Source organism: Cornus florida, unplaced genomic scaffold (assembly GCF_030987335.1).
Source record: "Cornus florida cultivar Cherokee Brave unplaced genomic scaffold, ASM3098733v1 CherokeeBrave_3.0.0_Hap2_Chr03, whole genome shotgun sequence".
Classification (NCBI taxonomy): Eukaryota; Viridiplantae; Streptophyta; class Magnoliopsida; order Cornales; family Cornaceae; genus Cornus; species Cornus florida.
This window is the reverse complement of record NW_026775573.1, coordinates 56,847,412-56,865,573: the sequence shown is the minus strand read 5'-3', so window position 1 is coordinate 56,865,573 and position 18,162 is coordinate 56,847,412.

Below are 18,162 nucleotides of genomic sequence, written 5' to 3'. Positions count from 1 at the left end.
CTTGCACTTGCGCACACTTGCATTCAATTTGTGGGGTACATGCTTAGTTGATTATTGTCTTGGTTTATCCCAATTGAGCTAGTATGTTTTGAAAGTTTTCATTTTTGATAAAATGACCTTGCAAAGAAAAGAAATAAAAGCACTCACCAAAGGTGAGGAAAAAAAAAAAAAACTGCATTCTTTCAACATTTCAACTGATTAAAAAGGAAGACAAGGAAAAAATGTAAGATGTATGATTAGTTTGAGTTCGTAGCCTAGCCATTCCGAGTCATTACGCCCTTTGGAGTGTCTTTACACTTAATGCCCTAAGACCATCTGGTTTGGGAGTCGTTGGCTCAACGCTTGTTACATGGGGTGATTAGAGAGCTTAAGGAACTTAGACATTGCACATGGTCATACATAAAAAAATAAAATAAAATAAAAAATAAAAAAAATAAAAAAAAAATGTTTGATTGGATAACAAGGTTCATTCAATATCTTGATGTCTGGTACTATATCTGTATGCTAGTTTGAGGGTAAGGCTATGCCATTACTTTGATTTGTTAGGATAGTAACACATTTTGATACCGGTTCACTTAAAAAAGATGATAGAATTGATTTAATTTGCATGATTAACTTACTTGATGTGTGGAGGATCATTTTTGCTTACATGATGTTGAAATGTTGAGAATAGCTTAGAAATGGCAGAAATTTGCATACTTTAAGTAGTCTACTTTCAACACTTGTTTGATATGTGTCGTTGCTTCTCAAGTAAGAAAGAGCTGTTGATGTTTGTGGGTACCATTTCTAGAAACCCTCACGAGACTTCACTCGTCCACTAAAGGTAACCTAGGGGTTTAAAAGGCTTGCTGCATATGCTAAATGCAACCGTGATCCCTACGAAAGTGGTGTTATCTTTATTTGCTTTATTAGTTCATAGTTGTATATATGTTTGTTTCATTCTCATATACTGTAGTTCATTGCTAAGGACTAGCAATATCTAAGTTTGGGGGCGGTTGCTATGACGGGAACCTTGTTATCTGTTTTGTCAGTTTGAGAGTTTTGAGACTTTAGGTTGATGGTTGATTCAAGTGAGGCTCATATGAGCGTAGGGTTGTAGTCTCTGTTTGGTAGGATGAGACGTGGGCCACGGAGGCACTGTTTCATTTCATTTTCTTTTGTTGCTTCATGATGTGGTCATGGGGTGTTTGAGGTGTTGGTAACATCTCTTAGGGCTTCATGGTGATCTTGATATGGTGACATCATTTAGGGTTTCATTCTAGTGTCTTGGAACAGTGAGTCAGGATTGACTTGAGTTCTTCCTTCGGAAATAAGAGATTTGTTTATGTGAGCCTCTACGGTAAGGTTCTCATGTTGTGTATTCCTAGAGTGATGGTTTAGGGACTGATAGGTGTGTTGACCTAGGGCCCTTCTTGTGTTTGCCTTGGATAGCTCTTACGAGCTACGGTTGGGATGTGAGTGGTTTTGTGTGATTAATTACATTGGTGTAATTAATTACTCTTCCTTGTCATTGGAGACTTGAGGTTGTGTGTTAGGATACCGGTAAAATCCTATAGAGTTCTAATTGGACTCTTCAGCATCTTGAGATATGTCTTTCTTGTGGATGTCTTGTGATGGTTAGTGTTGGAACTATCCATTACATTGTTGTTTTGTTGTTCAGTAGTCATTTTAAGGGATGTTCCTTTCCTCGCAATGAGAGAATGGACTCATCCATGTTTTTGGGCATGTTTTCTGTGAGATAGTCCTTTTGAAAAGTATTCCATTTTACCTATAATTTTGTGGCACTGTTTTGTGTAGTCACCCTTGCATGTTTATATGCCTTATTGTTTTGAGCATGCCTAGAGACGTGTTTAGGATATGTGACTATGTATTGGTTTGTGTGATGATAGAGATAATGCGTTTTTCATATGCTATATCTATTTAACATGCTAGTATCATTAGTGATGTATTGCATATTGTTGTGTACTTGATCCCTATGTGATAAGTAGCTTATTTGATTGCCTTATGTAGACTATGTGATGTGTTAGTAATGTGTTATTTAGTTTATATGACTTGATATTGTGAGTATGTGCTATGTGGGTGTCGAGTGCGTACATGGGTACATTGTGTTACATTGGAGTTGCATACATGGTGTACATTGTTTTGAGATTGTGGCATGACCACTGTATATATGTTTGTTTTATGATGAGGGACATGGTCCTATTTGCATTTTAATTTTTACATTCTATTTCGGTGTTTCATTCACGAGTTTTATCTTTATATGGTGTTCATGTTATATTTTGTTCCTACATTAATGCATGGGGATTTGTGACATTGGTTGTTGGAATTTTGATGTGTGAGCTACGTGGTAGACTTGGGTTTTTGAGGATTAGGTTATCCATGATAGAGACCTTGATTTGGTGTCGTGACTTTTCTTGTGCTGTAACGACCCAGTCATTTGCCTTTCTTTCCTTTTTCCAGAAATTTTACGAATGAAATTTTTTCGTTTAATTTTCTTTTCTGAGCTCTGTTTCGTGTCGCTTAGTGTTATCTCGAGTGCTCAAAATTGGTTCCTGAGACTCTTTTCCGTGGATTGAAAACTTCCTTTGAGGGCCGAGTCATTTTCACATTTTTCGTTTTTCGACACTATTCACTTTTCATCATTTTCCCTATTTCTTCCTTTTTCCTATTTTGTCTTTTCCCCGTTTGACACTTTGTTGGAGTAACCACACTTCTTGTGTTCGGAGTTGGTTTTTGACTTTATGTATCTCCATCTTGAGTGGTTTCCACGAAATACGTATCTTTACTTTTGTAAGAAAGTACTCTGGTTGTTCCTAGTGTCCATAGGGGCATGGATGCAAAGTTCTTTGAAATTATTTTCTTTTCTTGGGGTGTTTTTCATAAATATCTTTTGAAGATATTTTATTTCAGGAGTTTTTAAGAAAATATTTTTGGAAGATATTTTTATTCTGGGCCATAAGTGCAGCTTTCACTTTATGGAGGGGCCATTGTGTAATTAATGAAAGTTATTGCAAAATGTCTTGTTTGAGCCTGGATCCTCGTACGGATTTATTTTCACATTTCGTCGAGTTGTGTACTCTTGGAATTTCCTCCTGGTCGATGTTTTCCAGTTTCAGGGTTTCTAGCCCCGGTTTGCGCTAAACTTGTTTTGGGCATAACTTTCTGCTCGGGACTCGGTTTCAACGCCGTTTCTTCCGTTGTTCATATTTTATCATTTTGAATCTTTTTCGTTCACAAAGTTTTGCCATTTGAGCGCATCTGCTCAAATTTTACTTTTTCGGACCCGACGGGGCCCGTTCAGGGCACTTTTTGAGATTTTTATAAAAGGGGGGTGAGATATTTCATTTTTCATCTTCTCCCCTCTTCATGCACGACCTGGAGCTCCCATGGCAGGCCAAGGGGTGCTTCCATCTTCTCTCTCCTCTTTTGGTTCACTTTTCCTTGATGGAAAGTTTTCGGCCTTAACGTTTGTTGTTCCCCTCACCGTGCTCTACCTTTCCCCCTTATTAGAATTTAGTTTTGACCATTTCTTGAGTTTAGTTTTGAGGTCAAGTTATGATTTTGATAGGGCTTTCATGGGGGTTATTTTCACGGCGCTGTCCTTGACAAAACCTAGTAGTTTCGTCGGATTCGGAGCCGTTCCATTTTGGTGGGCCTTTGGGATTTTCATCTCAAATTGAGGTAGGAGATGTTCTAGATTTAAATTCTTGTTATATAGCATGCTTGTGATGCTTATACTACTTGTTTGCATGATTAAATATAAAATATAGAGATTTTATTATTTATTTTTCTTGTACGGGATCTAATTTTCCCGGTTGCTCATGACTTGGTTTAAACATGTAGTATGATTTTATATTGCCCTTTGATATGCTCATTGTCGTGCATTAAAATTGAAACATTTGAATAAGTATTAAAGATTTTATTTAATATTTATCTTAAGTGAAAGATTAATTCACATGGCCTTAACTAACTTAAAATCAATGTGTTAGTATATTAAATTAGGCCTTAGCATACTCTCCAACATAGTTGAATTTGAAAGTGATTGGAGGTGTTTTGAAAATTAGTAATTATTAATTAATTTGCCCCGAGTGCACTATTCACTCTATTTAAATTCTGATTTAATATTCTTGATTTACATGCCATATAGTTTCACATATATTTGATTTAGATTATTCGGTTAGGTTTTGAAACCTTTTATTTAATTAAATTCCATGTTTAAGATTTAATCCTCATGGTGATATACAACTTGGAATTGTATTGTGGCATGCTAGAAAATTAAGTTTTGGTATGGTTGTTCACATGTATTAAATTGGGATTTATTGCATGAGAATTGCAACTTTTGTTTTATATTTAACTTTAGTGAAGGTTTAATTCGCATGGTCGTAAATTGAATAAAATAAACTTGTAATGTGATATTACATTAGTCATTGGCATGTTTTCCAACATAGGTTAATTGGAGAGCATTTGGTTAAGTTTGAAAATCAAGAGATTTTAATTAAAAGAATTAATTAAAATCTATTTTGTGGTCCCATTAGCTTAATTAAGGTTTTAACTTGATATTTGTATTGGCCATGACTTGTTTACTAGTATATATTAATTTGGGACTATTAGAAGTTGTTTTAGAACCTTGGTAATTAAATTAGCATGATTTAATTAAAGTTCTACTTTGTTGTTCCAACAACCTAATTGAGTTTTAGAATGGATATAGGTGATGACCATGCCATGCCCTTTAACATGTATTAAATTGAGGTTATTTGGAATTGAATCGGAATCTAGAGAATTTAATTATGTTTATCTATTTAAATTCTATCAATTTGCTCCATGATCTAGTTGTGTTTTAGAAGTGGTTTCTATATTCAAATCATGAACTTAGACTTGTTGTATATTCATTTGGTTATGTTTTGAACATTGGATAACATAGTTGCTATGTTTGTATTCGTGATAATATGTTTTCCTTATTGAATATATTGTTGCCTTGTGTAATGATTTGCACACTTCGTGTTTAACATCTTTCATGCATAGCGTGTAACGAATCGCACACTGAAGATTTGACATTCATCATATCATATTAGTTGTGGATTTAGAGCATGTATTGTATAGGTTTCCAAATTTAGTTGTGCTTAGTAGATAGTTGATTATCTTGCATATTCCTGTTGATATATGCGTTGTTGCACAACTTGTTGATTTTGGAAACTTGGGGATGTCGTTGTTTGACTATGACTAGGACGTGGTTCTAGTACGGGGGATAGTCCCTCTATATGGTCTAGTGCGCACATAGGGAGGTTACCCATGGGCTAGTAACCCTAAAGTAACTATGTTGTCAGTTTGATCCGGCGTGACGTTCGAGTATCCACTTTGTTTGATTTCGCATTTCATTTTCAAGTTGATAACTAGATGATGTTGTAACTTGTTGTTTCTTATTTGTCGTTCCATTTTAAGTTACATGATGTTAACTTTGCGAAATTGTGCTTTATGCATTGTATTGGAAGTTCCAATGTTGGTTAAATTGCATCGATATTGAAAATTGTGTTTTGACGTTCTAACAAAGCTTAGGATTAATCCTATTGATTCATTTATAACTTAAACGTTAGGTGGCATGACCCACTTCTGTTGTTTTCGTGCTTTAGATTTCAAGCTGATAGCTTTAAGAAATTGTATTTTGTTGCCCTGTATAATATGCTTTTATGTGGTTAGATTGCATTGAAGTTGTAAATTGCGGTTTGATTGTTTAGCATGGCCTAGGATGATTCCTTAGACTTATTTAGAACATAGACGTTAGGTGACATGATCACTTTAGTTGTTTCTGTATTCGAGATTGCAAGTTAATACCTTTAAGAACCTATATCTTGTTGCTTTGTATAACGTGCTTCCATATTGTTTAAATGGCATAGATGATGTGATTTATGTTAGAGACACTCTAAGGTAGCTAAGGATGCTCCCTAAGTCTCATTTCGATATAGACGTTAGGTGGCATGAACCCCTTTAACATGTTTCACCTTAAAGTGATAAATTTGTAAAATGCTAGGTCGATGCATGCTCATCTCCTACGAGTAGCTTTATGTTACTCACCCCTACGATACTGGGGCATATTTCAGGTACGAAGACTTGGTTTGTGACGCCTAGCATTCCTTGGATGTTGTGTAGCTTTCAAGTTTCCATTTTATGCGAATGTTAGCATGAAATGTTATTTTGTAGACTTATATGTCAAAATATGTATATTTGATTCCATGTATGTAATGTGTACTTAAGTACACTTCTTTCAATGTATTTGATATGTATGAGATAAGGCTGGAGGCCAATGGACATTATATTGTATTCTATGTACTTTTTAACTTCATGAAATATTGTGAAAATCTTGAAAAATCGCAAGTCATTGCTTCACCATGATTGCATCGGGTGTGGGAATTCCATTCTCATTCTTTCATAGGGTCTCATAAATCATGTTTGAAGTGTGGCCAAGGGCCAAATGGTCATTTGATCCCGTTTTGTATTTTTGGATTCCTAGTTTTCATTTCAAGTTCCATTTTTGGCTTTTTGCCCGTTGGGGGGTCGGATTTTGTATCGGTGGTATTTTTAAGTCGTGGACCATTGTAGCACGTCCAAATAGGTAAGTTACGTTTGCGTGCATGGTCGTTTCCGGACAAAACCTTATCGTTTGTGTTTTGAGCCTCTTGTAAATTCATTTCGTATTTTTTTTGCATATTCTGATCTAGGGGCATTATGGACCTTTTACATTAGTTTTATTTTCTTCTTTTGACATGGTTGAATAGAAAACATGATTTTAGAGGGGGTTTCTTCTTCGTGTTTTTCCAGAAAATGTCATCTTGGTACCGGAAATCCCTCATGAAGTTTTAGCTTCCAGTTTTAATTTAGCAGCTTTATGACCCTCTTGTTCAGTTCTGATCTAGAGGCATTTTGGGGATTTCACAGTGAGTTTTTTTCGATACCGCTCGCGATGTCGGGTAGAAAACTCGATTTTTGGGGGGGTTTCTTTTTCGTGTTTTTCCAGAAAAACTCGTCTTGACCTCCGTTTCAAGCCTCAGTTCTGGGCAGATCAAAAAAAATGTAGCAGCAGCCAAGGGCTACCACCAGCCATGTCTTTGGGCGTCAGCATGCGCGCCGGTGGGCTCGCGCATGGGCTCCGTGTGCGCCATGGCCTTCATCAGGTCGTCGCGACGTCAATTCTTCTTTTGGGCTTTTCTCCTTCATCCGGACTTCGATTCAAGTGAATTTTTTTTTGAAATTGACCAATTTTTCGCCGTCTTTCCAACGATGTGCTCGGTTGCACCCGGTTCTTCCTGGATAATTACCAGTTTGCCCTTAAAGCTTTAAGTGTCCGTTTTTCATCGTCATGCCGTTTCTCCTTCGTCCGGACTCCGAATCATGCGATTCTTGAGTCCATCTTAATTAGTTTTTCGTTGTCCTTCCAGCAGTGTGCTCAGTGGCACCCGAATCCACATTTTTCAAAAATGACTATTTTGCCCCTAGGGGCTTATTTGTCATATTTTGACCTTTTGCTTCCGCATCAGTTCTCATTAGTTCCATGACCTCATGAAAGGTCACTTTGACTTCTTAGAGTCCTGTTTTCTGTTTTCGCTTCCGCATATCGGATCCGTTATTGGGTCAAATCTTCGGTTCATCACAGGACACGCTGGCCTAAAAGCCAGGGTCATCACATGTGCAGCCTTGTAGTAAGTATGGTTGAGGATAGTACGGGTTTAGGTGTGATTCCTTATTGTGGAGTCTAATTTCGTGATCGTTGTTGGCTTCTTTAGAGAGCTTGGCTTTTGAGCTATTTTGGGAGACTTGTCGACACTTAGGATTTTTGGTTCGTTCGGAGTTGTCATATTAGCGATAAGTGACTATTTTGTGGTGATATCTCTCTTTGATTCTCTTGTGGAGAGATTTTGTTTAAATGATAGATTCGAGGTGTGATATTCAATATGGAGACTCGTTGTTCTAAAAAGACTTTGTGTGTAGAAATTTCGGTGTATTGTCATGTGGTAAAGATCATTGTGACTTGGGAGACATTGTTACTTTTCTGATTTCGTGGAGTACAATCCATTGTCGCTTGAGGGCATAGACTCGTCAGGCTTTGGATTTATGTTTGAGAGTTGTTGATGATGGCGTTTTTAGTAGTCCTTGATTTGATTAGAGTGACTTGATTTAGAGATTCTATGATTTTGAGTTGTCAATTTTCTTCGTATTGAGGATTTAAGGCCTTAAGCATGATGGTGCCTATGACATTGTTGTCAAGTTACTAAAGGATCTAATTGAGTTATTTTGATTTCATTTGACTTGTTGAGAGTCAAATTTCCTTCTTTTAGGGTAAAACGAACATTTTACCCCTGTCTTTGCTTTCGGTTTGTTTCAGTCTTAGCTTCCGCTTTCGTTTTCTTTTTTAGTCTCATGACTTCTTAAAAGGTCACTCTTAGAAGGTCATTTTGATGTCTTAGAGATGGTATTCATCTCTAGAGACCTCTTCTCTTTTCTTGCTTCCACATTTGGGATCCGTCATCGGGTCAATTTTCGGGTTAGTCGCTGGCGTATTAGATTCTGAGAATCTAAGCCGACACAACTTTAGTAGTATTTGATTAAGATAACTATTTATGTGCTTTCGGATGAGAATTTTAGGTGTTGATGTGTATTTTCTCATGCTTGGTTACATTTTGGTACCAAAATTGTTATTTTGTGAATGTTGTTTGTGGTGACCTTATGGGAGGGTGTGTGCGAGTGTGTGCAGATGGCAACAGTAGGCTACCATACTGGACGAGCTACAGGTGCACAATCCCATATCGTCTGGGGCAAGTACTATATGTAGATTCAACACCCTTCTATGACACAACACGTTTTAAAGCAGTGATGGCTGTGAACCAACCAGAACTTCAGAGTTAAGCGTGCTTAACCTAGAATAGTACCAGGATAGGTGACCTTTTGAAAAGTTTCTGGTCCGGGTGAGTCAAAAGTAGACAATATTGTGTCTGGCTAGGGTAAGGGTAGTTACAAATGGTATCAAAGCCTCACCTAGCCAGAAATGTGGCCAACGGGGATGTTGGGCCCCAAAGGGGAGTTGATTGTGGCAACTTTATGGGTAGGGGTATGTGAGCGTGTGCAGATGGCACCAGTATGCTACCACACTGGGCGAGTTACATGTGCACAATCCCACATCGTTTAGGTGTGGATGGGACAAATGCTATATATAGATTTAACACCCTTCTATAACACAATGCATTTCAAAGTCGTGATGGCCGTGAACCAACCAGAACTCCAGAGTTAAGCGTGTTTAACCTAGAATAGTATCAGGATGGGTGACCCTGGGAAGTCTCTAGTCCAAGTGAGCCAAAAACGGGCAATATTGTGTCTGGCTAGGGTGAGGGTCGTTACATTATTCTACTTAGAAATATTTATAAAAGAATTGTGTTATGGATTGTGTGTGCTCGACATGTATAACTAGATGAAAATATGAAGGAGTGGTAGTGCTTCGGTTGAAATAAAATATTTCAAAAATTAGTTGGGGGTTAGCGATCCGCTGAAGAATTAATGATAGTGAATTTGCTTATGTGTGTGGTATACATGTTGATGATTAATTTATTTACTTTAAGTATTGAGATTAGATGTTGTTCGGATTTGATTATGTTAGGTATATATATTATTGTTTCATTAATAAATTTTTATTATACTTGATACTTTGTTTATGTCTAAAACAAATGTTCTGAATATTATAATTACGTATCGAATATTATATCTTACTGTATATATGATTCTATAGCATTTTTCCTACTAGATAGTGTTGGTAAAATATATGCTTCATGTGACATTTAAGATATAACAAATCTTATACTAATATGTCATGAGATAATTAACAAAATGCTAAGAAATCATTAATTAAATATGCAACTCTATATTTAATTAAATATACAAGATAAATTAATAAAATATTAATAATAAATAAAGAACCTGGACCGAGGCTAGTATTGGATACTATGTCCTTAAGACAGATTCGCCCCGCTATGGTGCTAACGGACTCAGTGACGTCTATCTCCCAGGATACAACGGTCTACATCCACCAGTAGCAGCACTACAAACTCGTGGATACGGCGAACCTTCTCCGTGTAATACTCTCTCTGACTCAAAAATGCATCTATACTATATAAATACTGAATTTGGTACAATCCGAACCAAATGGTTCGGACTAATCTTAATATGGTTCGATAAAATTGGATTAGGGTCTAAGTGGTTTGGACCACTTAACATATGGTTTAAACCCACTTGGGTTGGGTTCAAGTCTAGAAAGGGAGAAAGAAGAAAATGAAAATTGAACCACTTGCAAATGATCCAAAGGAGGATATTTATAGAAACAGAAATGCCTTTTCAGATTGGGTGTATCTCTTCATTATTGGACACAACCATTGCAATAGGTTACAATGCTTCACATGGTGTCTATTCACCACAAGACACATCTATTCCAATAAGTTGCAATGGTTTACATGGTGTCTGTTCACTAATAGACACATCCATTCCAATAGGTTGCAATGTGCCTTTTCGAGTGGGTGCAACCATGGGTTATGATGGTTCGAAAAAAGGTGTAACCCTTTGAAAAAACTAAAAAGCGGTTTTTTAATTTAAAAGGTGTAACCCTTTAGAAAAACTAAAATATGGTTTTTTAATTTAAAAGGTGTAACCTTTTAGAAAAACTAAAAAGTAGTTTTTTTTTAATTCAAAAAACCAACCACCCAAAAAACCCATTCATTTGTGAAACCCATTTAAATAAGCCTAACCCAAAAGTAGGCCTAATCCAAAATTCCAAAAAAGAATAATCTGAACTTTACAATTAAGCCCAAGCCTAAATCATAAACTCAGCTTATTGAAATTTCAATTTGTTTCAACATTTTTTCTATATGGGACAAACACTTCCCACATTTTGCATACCCATTTAGGCTTATCAAAACACCACACTTTGGAGATAATTTCTCATTCATCTGGAAACGGATTTCAGAAAGTAAATATACCACGTTCATCTCCTTGCGGAGAGAAACGCGCTTGTCTAGAGATCCGTAAAAAATTATTAGCGGAATCTATTTCAAATCTCATCTAAAGTTTATGTTTTTAATGCCCCCGTTTCCAACAATCCCCCACATGAATGGAAATTTGCGTAAAATGCAAAAGATGATCATGTAGACACTAGAGAGAGTATAGTCGAAAAGTTACTGCATCAGGATAGGTGGCTTTTGGCTTTGAACCTTCCCTAGTGTATTGCTATCGGATTTACTGACTAACCAGTGAACGCGATGTCTTGAACTGATCAGCCGTTTGTGTAAACCAAGACAATAACAAACACACAGTAGCTTTCCTCACAAAGTTGGTTCTCATTGTTGTGTTCATTTTGGCCCTGAACAAGTCCTGGTATTCAATGAGTGCTCTAGAAAACTTAGCCTTTATAGTTCTCATAGAAGCGGCCCCACTTCACACTCATATAGGTGACTTCTTATTAAGAGTATCCTACCAAACCCCACTTGAATTTTCAAGGTATAAGAGTCATTAAAAGCGTAGCTTATCCTGATCATCGCTGTAGGTAGCACTGCCTCATCATAGAAATGAGTAGAAGATTTATATCTTCCTAGTGCTTCTGGTGAGTCACTCAGAATTTTTGTTGTCCCTTTGAACCTAGATCTTGGGATCTCCAGTCAACTAGGTTGGGTTTCCATTAAGGTGACTTGTTAGCTTTCGGCTTTAAACCCCATTCCCCTCGATGAACTGTACAATTGCTCTCTAGTACAACCTTCAATTTTATATGTGGCCACAAGGTTACGTTTAGAAATATTACACTCTGTAGAGATTTCTCCAGGTGAGAGCAACTGTATACTTTGTGCCCTAAAATTGCTTATTGTTAGCAATATCATTTTTTTTAGTGGCACAAGTGTAGACTTACTTTGAATTGTCCTCTAGGTGAAATCTATTGACTTCCCTATTTGATTTATTCAAAGTTTCTAACTTTGAGTTATATTAAGAACATAGAACTACACCTTTAATATAAAAGACATATCCACTAGTGGATTTGAAGTCTTTAATATCCCATATCCAGATTGCATCACTGTTACACCTCCAATTTAGTTAGATACCTCGATCTATGCAATATTGGATTTAGGGTGTATCTCAACTACCCAATTTATTGTTTTTTAGTAATCTGATCCTGGATTGAAAATGTGCAATTAAACACAGTTATTAAGATGTCTTGCAATCCCAACCAATGATATACTTCGACTAGTATTTATATTTGAGATTTACATTTACGAAAGTTAGCTAGGCTTTTTTTATCATAACTAATATTATCTCAATCTCACTCTATTGAGAATATACTATGATATTAGATGTTAAATCTTTCATATCAAATATACTAATTAGAATATCATTAATTTTTTTTTTTTTAAGGCATACAATGACTTATACATCACATTTATGTCATTGTCTTGGTACTAGCTTTAATCCACTCAAGGACTTATAAGCTTGCACACTTTACTCTTCAACTAGAACAAATAACTCGGCTCTTCCGCTGGAAAAAGAACTTTTCTAGTTGTTCCATAATATTTTCCTCATAGGAAACAACATGCACTATTGTTATAATACTATAAATGATTTTTGGTTCTATCCAAAATTTCTTAGAATTAAGAACCCTACATTTATAAGTATTTCTTATTTGGTGAGGTAACTCATAGCAAATTTTATCTATGGACAATATCCCCCCACAACTTTGAGATAATCCTGAAGTTTTATCTCTAATGTATTTATTATGATTTTTCATCTATGAAAGTACCATATATTAAATACTTCACCTCATCTACCTTTTCAAGGTTCTATATTCGCTTCTCAACAAGTATATATAACAGTCTCAAGTGCATATGTACTCACTTTATCTTTAGCATATTCTTATAATAATTCACTGACATTACCGTGAATTAATGCTAAAGATATTAATTACAATGTGCTCTAATTAATATTTGTTTTTACATCTTTTATATTTATAAATTGAGTTATTCATGTTTAGGTTCATGTTAAGTCAGTCATATTAACATGTTATAACCTTTCATGTGTTGCACATCACATAACTCAATCATTTAAGCAAATAATTATCTTATTATTTAAGCTTTGGATACAATCATCACAGAGTGAGCATTCACTTCTCAAGTATTATTACACACTCTTCTCATATCTCACTACTAAATTATGATGAGCACCCACTTTTCAGTTGTTACTGCTAGCTTGAAGTTAAGTTTGTTTAGCTAGCAATTCTAGTAGCTCATACCTTTAGTACATACTTATCTAAGTGGTCTATCTTGGTAGTAGAGTAATTTGTTTTGAAGAATATTCTTCAAAAACTACTACTTTACAAATAGTATTATTCCCTTCTACATGAGCAGATATGATGTATAACTCAAATAACTTATGGCTAAAATGGCTACTCATCACCCTCATATATTTTTTTTTTACTATCAAGTTAAGAGCTAGAACCAACTGACAGTTTTTCATCTTCCTCTTAGGTTCTGTGTACCTCATTAATCATTTTAGCTTATACCTAAGCTAACTAGTTTGCAACTCAATAACATTTTAGCTTTTAGCTAAATTGTATATTAGAGCTAACTAGCTTGATTTAGCTTGTCTTGGTGTACTTGCTTAGTGTATCCACAACATTTTTCATTAAATTCTTTCGAGTTATTGGAAAATTTTCTCTGATTCAGCCCATTTACAGCTATACGTGTCTTAAACACTAGTATAGATCGTTTTCCTTTGACTATCAGAAGAGTTGACAAAGTTGGACTAGTCCATTCATACAAAATTCAATAATATCACATATTAAATAAATTATGTTGTAAATTTGAATTAAAATACACATTAAGTAATTCAACTACATAGTTCAATATTATAGTATCAAATGAAAGTAAACATTTATAAAAATAATATTAAACTTGCATAACAATATAGTTTCATATTATATCACATGATTAATTATATCACATAATTAATATAAGAAATAATAATAATCAAGAGAAGAATTTGCTTCCTTAAAGCTTTGTGGCTTATTCTCCAATAAACATGCTAGAAAATCAGGAATAAAAGATTTAGACGTTCTAGCCTTTTTACTACTTCTAAGCTCATCTTTATTTTCATTGTATGATTTATGCACAAGGAAATGATATGTAATACTGTTATGAGCATTACCTATCAAAGGTTTTATGTGTAGGGACTGCGCACTTGTAGCTCGCCTAGTATGGTAGCCTGTTAGTGCCTCTTGCACCTGTCCACGACACATTCACCTACAAGGTTGTCACATTTTAGGTCCACTCTAACCTTTCATAGGAGTAGGATCTGCAACCTTAAATAGACACCCCCACACTTTTAAGAATTTATAGAAAGGTGTTTTCAACCTTTCCATAATTCATATGATGTCACATTTCTAAGGTTTCATCTTTGCTTCGTGGCAAATACACATAACGGTATCTTGTGCAACCAATGATAAAAGTAACGAAGTACTTTTTTCCACCTCTAGTTGGTACATGTTTAAGGTAATGTCATATACTTCATAATATCATATTACAAAATTAAATAATTCAACCAATATTGAATAATTCAATAATCTACTTATATAACATGCTTCAATTTCACATAATATTGAATGCATTAATATTTAACATATTATCATATAATAATGTATATAACATTATTTTATCATATCTCAACTATTAGTATAATATCTACTTGTTTATATCTTAAATAGAAACATATAATAAAATCTACGCAAGGAAGGAATCTGTCTTAAGATTGTTGGTAAAATATATGCTTAATGTGACATTTAAGATATAACAAATCTTATACTAATATGTCATGAGATAATTAACAATATGCTAAGAAATCATTAATTAAATATGCAACTCTATATTTAATTAAATATACAAGATAAATTAATAAAATAATAATAATAAATAAAGAACCTGGACCGAGGCTAGTATTGGATACTATGTCCTTAAGACAGATTCGCCCCGCTATGGTGCTAACGGACTCAGTGACGTCTATCTCCCAGGATACAACGGTCTACATCCACCAGTAGCAGCACTACAAACTCGTGGATACGGCGAACCTTCTCCGTGTAATACTCTCTCTGACTCAAAAATGCATCTATACTATATAAATACTGAATTTGGTGCAATCCGAACCAAATGGTTCGGACTAATCTTAATATGGTTCGATAAAATTAGATTAGGGTCTAAGTGGTTCGGACCACTTAACATATGGTTTGAACCCACTTGGGTTAGGTTCAAGTCTAGAGAGGGAGAAAGAAGAAAATGAAAATTGAACCACTTGCAAATGATCCAAAGGGGGGGTATTTATAGAAACAGAAATGCCTTTTCAGATTGGGTGTATCTCTTCATTATTGGACACAACCATTGCAATAGGTTACAATGCTTCACATGGTGTCTATTCACCACTAGACACATCTATTCCAATAAGTTGCAATGGTTTACATGGTGTCTGTTCACCAATAGACACATCCATTCCAATAGGTTGCAATGTGCCTTTTCGAGTGGGTGCAACCATGGGTTATGATGGTTCAAAAAAAGGTGTAACCCTTTGAAAAAACTAAAAAATGGTTTTTTAATTTAAAAGGTGTAACCCTTTAGAAAAACTAAAATATGGTTTTTTAATTTAAAAGGTGTAACCTTTTAGAAAAACTAAAAAGTAGTTTTTTTTTTTTAATTCAAAAAACCAACCACCCAAAAAACCCACTCATTTGTGAAACCCATTTAAATAAGCCCAGCCCAAAATTAGGCCTAATCCAAAATTCCGAAAAAGAATAATCTGAACTTTACAATTAAGCCCAAACCCAAGCCTAAATCCTAAACTCAGCTTATTGAAATTTCAATTTGTTTCAACATTTTTTCTATATGGGACAAACACTTCCCACATTTTGCATACCCATTTAGGCTTATCAAAATACCACACTTTGGAGATAATTTCTCATTCATCTGGAAACGGATTTCAGAAAGTAAATATACCACGTTTATCTCCTTGCGGAGATAAACGCGCTTGTCTAGAGATCCGTAAAAAATTATTAGCGGAATCTATTTCAAATCTCATCCAAAGTTTATATTTTTAATGCCCCAATTTCCAACAGATAGTTGTGCTCACCCCAATAATTTTCAAGTCCAAAAGAATTTAGATTTCTTGGAACTTACCTAACATAGTTTTGCTTGTTGCACAAAGAGTCTTAGAAGTTGTGTCTTGAAATTTTAAAATTATGAGCTAAGAGAAGTTGATGGCTATATGATAATGTTCTTGTCAATTGTTTGTCTATTTTAATTTTGAAAAGTTGAAACATTGTTGAGGATGGTTTATCTTTAATGATATATGAAAGTTATTTATTTCATCTTAGTGAGTTTTTATGCTATTTTTATTTTATATCTTTTTTCACATCATAAAATTCTGGGCATGACACATCCGATTGCCAGATACCACCTATCCTTAAGGATTTGGATGTTATAAACATCGTGGCATAGTACAATCTGAGATCAAATAGCCAGATTTTTCTAAAATGGCCATTTTACCCTATGGTAATAAAAATGGGTTTCGGGGATGAATTAGACCCGTTTGATAGGTTAATTCTATGTACATCAGGCATTCCGAGAAGAATGGTGTGGTCAGATCTCCAATCTGATGATTGGATTTTTTATTATATAGAATTATGATTTTGCCATTAGGCCTAGTTTTGATTCTAGGTGAGGAATGGTGGGTGCCTAAAGTGAATTTTGAGTCTCTCGGACTTTCTAAGTTAATTGGTGAAGTCAGATCTCCGATCAGACAATAAGATTTTAAGTTATGGCAAAATTTCAATTTTCCCATTATGCTCAGCTTTAGTGCCCTAAGGTGGAATTGGGGGTTCTCTAACCTCTCAAGTGCAATGGCGAAGTTGGATTTTAGATCAATAACTTAATTATGAGAAATTGCAAATGTTAGGAAATGGGGATTTTCAAAAAATCAAAGGCGGCTTTCATTGTAACAAGCCTTAATTCATGTGTAAAAGCTAATTTCAAGTAAAAGCTATATGATGATATACATATATTGTGTATGAAATACATACAAATGACTAAGTCTCAAAACCTTCATCTAAAGAGTATATTCACTCTTATAATGATCCTTCAAGCTAGCTAGCTAGCTTTTCATCTTCTCTATTGGTATTGCCTTCAAGATTTCACCCATATTCATCCATTGATGACTTTGGAAGATTTAGGTTTGTGGGAACCAAAGAGATGAGTCACAACAAACCCTAATGTAGAGAGAGAGAAAGTGTATTGCCTTCAATATGAAATATCCAAAAGCTTATTCTCGTTACATTGCCTTTTAGTATATATTCGCACATGCCTTGGAAATATCAATCTTTACACAAAAGTGTTATCTCCAATCTCATGGGCCTCCATATCAAATACATGCTAAGGGTGAGAATCCATATTGGGCTTACAATCCTTTTTGCTCCAATTAATTAATAATTGACCCGATCAACTAACTATGAACCCAATCCAATTAATTCATAAAGTAATTTCTACTTCATTAAAATAAATAAATTGCACTCCAATCAGAAAGTAACTAACCACTAAGTTACTGTTGCAACTTGACCACTCCACGCATAATTAACTGTCGGATAATTAAAGCCATTAACCCGATCACTTAACTAATATATTTATTTTGGTTCATTGATTATTTCTAGTTCGATCAAAATTAAATATAAGAAGGTCTTCGAATTTACTAATTTGTGATCTACCACAATAATACAAAAAAAATACAAGTAGCATCGATGCAAAAATTGAGAATATAACCCTCTAACTATTAATTAAATAATTACCCAAAGAGCCAGGATCCCAAAGGTTCTGTTGAACAAATCAAAGTAATTATATATTAATTAAAACTAGAGTCTATACTTCTCTCATACTTGAAAGTCAAATGTCATGACAATGATAAAAAGAAATTGTATACGACAGATCTCACAATATATCTTAACCTACCGCGAATTTAGTTCATATTTTAATCAATATAAGAGTCCATCCTTTAGTAATGACTATGAACCATTTATGATTGCTATTTATATATACTATTATATTTATGCATTATACAATTGGT